The following is an 8330-nucleotide window of genomic DNA, read 5'->3' as shown; positions in this document are numbered from 1 at the left end:
TCTTTCCACTTCGTTTCCTGGCTACTGATGGGAGATTTTGTACAAAGGTTTTTAAAATCAATAAGGAATTTTTCACTCTTTTTACTCTGTCATGCTGCCTCCCAAGATTGAACTAAGGCAGACACAGTAAAAATGGCGAGGAGATAAGGCCAGGAAATGGGATAGTGATTAAGGCACTGGACTCCCATACAGCCAACTGTGGTTGAATCCTGGACTAGGCAGTTTGAAAATCACACTGGGCATGCATGCGTCAGTGCCCAAAATTCCAGGAGGAAAATGGAGGAGAATTAATTGCAGCATAGCAAATCTCCCCTGGGGGAGTGATTTCTCACTTTATCTCTTACTGTCTCTCTCTGTCTCTCTCCAGCAAGCACATGCACCCTATGCCAAAAGCCTAAAAAATGGGGGAAGGGAAAGGGGCTAGTATTTTTTTTTGAGAGAGAGATTTTTGCTAAAGGGTGCATGTGCTCACTAGAGAGACAGAAAGAGAGAGAGACAGAAAGTCAGAAATAACACCCCGGGGGGGAGGGGATGGCCACACCACAATCCCTTCTCCTCCATTCTCCTCTTGGGATTTTGGGCATGCGTACACACGTATCAGATGTGAGTTTTAAGCTGCTGGATCTGAGATTCAAACCATGGTCAACTATGGGAGAGTTCTGCTACATAACGATTATGCTATCTGCTGGTCTTGGAGATAGATTTTTAAAATGATTGGGCCAGCTCCATGGCCAGGTGGTTGAAGCAGCAAGATCCCACATTGACAACCCCAATTTGAGTCCCACTAGCTTGAGAAATGTCCCTAGGTGCATGTGTGCTCAGAATCCTGACAGGAGAGTGTAATGAAGGAGAAGGGATTGTGGTGTGACTATTCCCAATGGGAGGTGCTCTCACTTTCTCACTTCACCCTCTCCATCACTGTGTTTCTCTCTGGAGAGGGAATGTTCCTTCTGGAAATTTTTTTTTTTTTTTAAAGAGGAGTTAGCAGGTGGCATAGTGCTCAAGGTGCTGGACATCCACGTGGCCAACTATGGTACAAGATCTGGACTGGGCAACTTGAAACACACCAGGCATGTGTGCATGTGTGCCTGAAATCCTGAGAGGAGAGTGGAGGAGAGGACTGTGCAGTAACCATCCTCCTAGGGAATGATTTCACACTTCCTGTCTTTCTGTCTCTCTGTCTCTCCAGCAAGCACACATGCCCTATAGCAAAAATCTTTCTCAAAAAAAAAATGGAGGCAAAATAGATAGAACTAGGGAATCCATGACTTGTTAGAGGTGTAGGTGAACAACAGAAGGTTATTCTGAGGTGCATGGTGAGGCTGTAATCAATATTTAGAGTGGAAGATGAGGAACAAACAGAGTGTAGCAGAGAAAATGTTAGTTGAGGCATGATGAGTTGGAGGTTCTTATGAGATGTCGAGTTGGAGATGATCCAAAAGAACTTCTAAGTATGGAACTTGAAGTTAAGAGAAGTCAGGGCTGGAAGTACTGATTTAGGAGCATGTACATACAGGTGAGAATTATTCCAATTAGAGTAAATAAGGTCACCCAGGAAGAGTATTATAGTCTTCCTGACTCCAGGACCTACAGACTTTGCGTAAAGATAAACCTCTTCAGTATCCTCACTGATCCTATCAGCTACAACTTTTTTCTAGCACAAAATAACTATAGTAATATTTGTTGGTGAAAACATTTATTATTTTTACACTAGAAATTATTGTTAGTACTGTTTTGGACGTAAGAAAACTAGGAGACAGAGAAGTTAAATAACTTTTCAAAATCCATAGAGCGTATTAGAAACTGAAATAGAAACTGAAATCAGGCCAATTGTCTACAGTGCTTATACTTTTCACCACTCTAAAGTGGCTCTTCTTAGCATCCAGTATTTGTTAAAATAAACTGAAATGTATTTATGTGAGTATTATTGTTCCTCTTTTGGAAATTTGGAGAGTCGAAATTAGAGAAATGATTAGAAACTGCTGTATCTCTTACTTTTTTTAAACCTCCTCTTCCCTCAGGGAGATGGCCATGCCATGATCCCTTGTCTTCCATTCTTCTCTAAGGATTTGGGCGTGAACACACATGTGCCCAGTGTGATTTTCAAGCTGCAAGGTCCAGGACTTGAACTGTGGTCAGTCATGTGGGAGTCTAACACTTTATCCAGTATACTTCATGACCCTCTGTACCTTACTTTCAATCTTAGTGTCTGGTCATTCATGCCACATACACTTAAACAAAACCCATTAGAAACCTTAATAAAAGATATAATCAATCGGCAGCTAGTTGGAGAGATTCACCAAAGAGACATAGTAACTGGAATTTTCATTTTACAACAAATACTCACACTATGCTCTATAGACAGGAAATGCCCATATAGTACATGGTCGTAGATGTGGAAATCTTGTCCCAGATCATTGGTTTTCAATCCTGGTTAAACTCCCTTGGAGATGATTAAAAAATAATGATGACCAGACTCCACCACAGACTAAAATGAAAATCTTTTGGTGTATGTATTTTTCTAAAGATTCCAGGTGATTTTAATATGAAATCAGAGGCAAGAATCAGTCACTGGGGTAACCCCACGGATTTCCCTGACTTGCCTGATGGATATTTACTACAGAAACCCAAGTGATGTTATAGAAGTGACTTTAATAAAACTTCGCTTTGTAACCTTGATAAACCTCTGTCAAGAACAGTTGCAACTTTATTTGCCCTAGAAAAAAGAGAAACAAATAATAGCAATATTTGATTCCAAAACATTAAATATTGCTACATAGTTTCATAAAAGAACCCTGTGCAGCTACAAAATTACCAACTATAAAATTAGACTCCTCAATCCTCAAAGCAAATGGAATCTTAGTCCCTAAGTGCAGCAGTGTTGGTCCATAATGACTGTTATTAGTTTTATCTTTATACTACAAAATATTTCACTTGCACTAGTTATTAGGTCTTAGCAATGCATTCTGTCTCCATAGCTCTTTTTAACTCCATGTGATATTTATTTTATAGCCATCATCTGTGATAAGACCGTGACAGGTGGCACTTATGGAGACATGATAAGCATGTTTGCCATCTCAGACCCTAGAGACTGATTTATTTGGAGGTCCTTTTCTAAACTTAAATTCCTTTTGAATTGCTGTAGAATCTGATCTGCCTCATTGCAAATAGAATAACAGTACATGCCTTCAGTTTAAATCACTCTTGAAACTAGCAAGATCTTTATCATAAATATGTAAATACCCTGGGATATCAGGGGCATTTGGTCAGACCAAGATCTCCCTATAATCATCTCTTCCACTCTTTTTTTAGAGGGACAATTTTTGCTATAGGGCATGTAAGCTTGCTGGAGAGACAGTGACAGACAGTGAAAAATCACCCCCTGCTTGGAGGGATGGCCAGAGCCACAATCCCTTCTCCTCCATTCTTCTCTTGGTATTTTGGACACACCCACAAGGCACAGGGTCTGGGACTCAAACCATAGTCAGCCATGTGGGAGTACAGTGACATAACCATTATACCATCTGCTGGCCCCAATATCTTCCACTCTTGATGCTTTTCTTCTAAGGCCAACAATGTTCCCCATAAATCTGAATTTCTGTGTTCCTCCTTGGATTTTGAATAAGTTGCGTAACTTCCCTGGACCTCAGCTACTTGCTCCACAAATGGTGCTAGTGGTGCCTGCCTTGCATGGATGAAAGAAAATAATCAAAAAGCACACTACCAGGGCCAGGAGGTAGTATAGTGGTTACAGTGTTGGACTCTCACATGGCAGACCATAGTTCATGTCCTGGATGCAGCAACTTGAAAATCACACCAGGCATATGTGCATGCATGACCAAAATCCTAGGACAATAGAGGAGAAGGGGTTGTGGTGTGGTCCTTCCCCCTTGGGGATTATTTCTCACTTTCTCTCTTACTGTCTCTCTCTGGCAAATACATGCACCCTATGCCCAAATCCTTAAAAATTAAAAAAAGTACTGGGCCAGCAAATGGCAAAGTGGTTACATCTCCACATTCCCATATGGCCAACTACTATTTGAATTTCAGACTGGGTGGCTTGAAAATCATGTTGGGCACATGTGCATGTGATCCAGAGAGGAGAATGGAGAAGGGATTGTGGTGTGGCCATCCTCTCTGGGGATTGGTTTCTCATTTTTCCTCTTATTGTCTCTGTCTTGAGCACACATAACCTAAGGAAAAAGCTCTGAAAAAAATAAGCACAAAATCTAACTTATAGTGAGTGTGCAATAATTTAGGATATTTTATTATTTACACATTCATCTATTCATGTATTTAGCATTTATTGATCACATTCTGTGTACCAAGACAGCGGTCAATAAAGACAAAAATGTCTTCCCATGATAAAACAAAAATAAACAAATTATATAAGTAAAATGTACAGAAGATCTTAAATGGTAATATGTACAATGGAGAAAAACAAATTAGGGAAAGGGGCGGGAGTACTAAGGTAAGGGCGGAAGAGTGTTTTTAATATTATGTAAGGTAACCAGAAGGGACTCAGTGAAAAACTGTCCTGGAAGAGGTAAGGAGAAAGCAAGCCATAATGATAACTGGAAGAAGAGCAATTCACACAGAGTGAGTGGCAAGTGCAGGAGCATTTGCAATCACAGGGTGCCAGTGTGGCCAAGTGTTACACCAAACCAGACTTCGATGGTACGTAAATGGGCATGACTGTGTTCAATAGCACTTCAGTTAAAAATACTAAAATGTGAATGCTACATAATTTCAACTAATGAGATCTTTTCTCTTTTTCTTTTTTTCTAATAGTAAAATATGTCTTACAAAATTCTTAGATGGTGTAAACCACACAAAATCAGCTCACAGAGCAGTATTGTTTATAGGCTACTGTTTGCCAATCTCTGCTTTAGGGCCTTGAAAACTATTGGGAAGGTTGAACTTTCACTGCTTGAGACACTGTGGAGCCACTGGAGAGTGTAGCCGGAAAAGACCTGATTTGCATTTGAGAATTCCTCTGCCTCCTGTGTTGAATGGTGGGCAAAGGTGGCAACAGGGATGTTACCATTTCACTCATTCAGACAAAAGGTGATGGTGGCTTGTCCAAGAGTGGCAGTGAGGGTTGGGAGGAAGAAGTGGCCAGTAAGTGGACATATTTAAAGAAATGCCTTATCTTTGCATCTGTGTTCACAAGTGAGATTGGCTGGTACTTGCCATGTCTCATATTGCTCTCAGCTGACTTTACTATTATGGTTCTACTAGCCAGATAAAGAGAATGGGGTTTTTTGTTCATTTGTTTGTCTCACTAAAGTACTGTGTAAATAGTGCATTCATCTCGTCCTTAAATAATTGATAAAAAACCCATATTAAAACCATCTGGGCCTGATATTTTCTTTGTGAAAACACTTTTTTCTAAATTTATTTTTTATTTTTTATTTTTTGCCATAGGGCACGTGCACTTGCCAGAGAGAGACAGAGAGTGGCAAAGTGTAAAACCATTTCATTCTCCCCTCAGGATTCTGGGCGCACACACACACACACACACTTGGCATGATTTTCAGTCTGTCAGATCTGGGACTCAGCCGTGATCCACCATGTGGGAATCAAGCATCTGAACCACCATGCCACCTGCTGACCCTGAAAAAACGTTTAATTACAGATTCTATTTCCTTTGTGGCTATGAGACAAATCTGGTTTTTAATTTCTTCTTGAGTAAATTTGTCAGCACCTATTATTTGTGAGAATTTGTTCATATACCATAATTTTTCAAGTATTCAGTCATAAAATTGTTTGTAGCATTCACTTATCCTTTAAATCTCTCCTCTGTCATTGTATCCCCTCTTTCATTCTCATTGTGCTGTGCTTTCTTTCTTCTTGATCAACTTCTACTAGAGGCTAATTGATTACTTATACTATTACACTCATTCTAACCATTCCATGGCTATGTAAAGATCTCTGACACAATTAACCTAACATAATAAACCTCTTGATCTTCCTCTGCTCATCTTACCTATCATAGCTTCCACATCCCAGAACCTATGAACATTAACACAACATATATGTACATCTTTAAATCCCTTGTCCTTGCTGCTCACCCCAAACTTCTGGAACTTTTCTTTATGTAGCCAAATGTGGCTATAAAACAAAACAATGATGTTGACTTTTTTTAAATTAAATTTAAAGTCATAAATCTCATATGTATACTCAGCACCATTCAAGAATCTATCCATATTTCCTTAGTAAATTCATTCTTCCATATATATATATATATATATTTAACTTATTTATTTTACTTATTTCATGAGACAGAGAAGAAAAGGAACCATTGATGGGATCTCTCCACAGTGCCACCTCCCCTCAGGTTCCCTGTCAGCCAGGAACACAGGAATATGTACTCATGATCAGACTGTTTAACTTGACCCAGAATGCAAACCCACACCTCACATGTGGCTCCAGTATTGCACACAGCACCATCCGACTACATCCCATAGCTGGACCCCACTCTTCCCTATAAACTCCACTTTCCCTTCTGCTTCAATAGGTTATCTGTCCTGCCTTCTATGGAAAATAATACTTCCACCAGGACACTGAATTCCATTGCCTCTCACCTACCCAGAGACTTTTCTCTTGCAATTAACTTCAGTCTTCTGCAACATCAGGATCTTGCTATACACCAAATATAGCCTTTGGCATGCAGGCATTATGTAATAACTCCAATCTATAAAAACATATACAAGTCATCTTGGCCCCCACATTTCCTTCCAGCTCCTGTCCCATTTCTGTGTTTTTGTTTAAAATAAGACTCTGAAATTGTTGTCTGCTTTCTCTGTTCTTAATTATTCACTTTCCTCTCTTTACCTCTCACTCTTCCCCACAAAAGACCCAAACTTTTAGGATTATCTAAATAAAAACCTATTGGGAACCAGCAGTTAGCGTAATGGCTATGTCACTGGACTCCCACGTAGTCAACCGCGGTTCGCGTCCCGGACCTGGTGGCTTAAAACCCATGCTGGGCGCGTGTGCGTGTGTGCCCAAGATCCCGAGAGGAGAATGGAGGAGAAGGGATTGCGGTGTGGCCATCCTCCCTGGGGGGTGATTTCTCGCTTTCTGTCTCTATGTCTCTCTCTGTCTGTCTGGCGAGCAGATGTGCCCTATAGAGAAAATCTCTCCCCCCCCAAAAAATAAATAAAAATAAATAAAAACCTATTGAAGCAGTAAGGAATGTGGAATTTATGGGGTTATTCATCATAATGGAAATGCATTAGTATCTGAAAAAAAGGGTCTATGCAATTCAATGATATCTTCACTGTGAAAGACATCATTTCAGTACAGAAGAGCAAACTATTTCACTATCTTTACTGGGTTTAATTTAATTTAAAATACGTCATATAAATAAACAATGAGTGTGCAATATTAAAAACTAAATATAAACTCCCAATGACCATTCTCTATGTCCTTATCCATATACACTGCTTCACAAAACTTACAAAACATGGTGTTTAAAATAACCATGGTTTATTTTTTATCTTCTCTTATTGCCACACCATTGGATTCCTTCAAGGCTACCCTCAGGAATTTGTGACTTTAAAACATTTTACATGATTTTCCCTTTAAATATCTCTTATATATGTCCCCAAGTATTTACTCAGCTTTGAAGCATACTAGAGGCTGTACTTCACTATTAGTCAGGTGACAAGAAATACCATATGTTAGGTCCAAAGCCCAGACTACTCTCAGTGTGGTCTTCAAAGTCTGAGGAAATATTCCAGTAAAACAGAGCCTGTTGTGGCGATGGTTTAAGTTCTGGACCTAGTGATTTGAAAAACACAGCAGGTGTGTTTTCATGCATGTCTGAAATCCCCAGAATATAATGGAGAAGGGACTGCAGTATGTCCACCCCTGATCCCCAGGGGTATGTGATTTCTCACTCTCTCTGTCCCTTTATGCCTCTTGCCAGGGAGCACATGTGCCCTATGGAAAAAAATAATAATAACAATAACAACAAAACAGAGCCTTTTAAATGAAACTGGTTTTCAAAATGCACTACGAATGTATAGTAATCAAGACTATGTGATGTTAGCATAAGGATAAACACATAGACCAATGGAACAGAATTGAAATAAACCAATACACCATGTATCTATGGTCAGCTAATATTTGACAAGTGTGCCAAGACCCTGTAATAGAGAAAACATCATCTCAACAAGGGATGCTAACACAACTAGATGTCCACATACATAAAATAATAAATTTGGATTCCAACCTCATAATATAAAAAGTATTAACTCAAAATCAATCAAAGATCTAAGCATAGGTACCAAGGTGATGAAACTCATAGAAGAAAATGTAGG

Source organism: Tupaia chinensis, unplaced genomic scaffold (genome assembly GCF_000334495.1).
Source record: "Tupaia chinensis unplaced genomic scaffold, TupChi_1.0 Scaffold149333_1, whole genome shotgun sequence".
NCBI lineage: Eukaryota > Metazoa > Chordata > Mammalia > Scandentia > Tupaiidae > Tupaia > Tupaia belangeri.
This window is presented reverse-complemented; position numbering follows the sequence as displayed.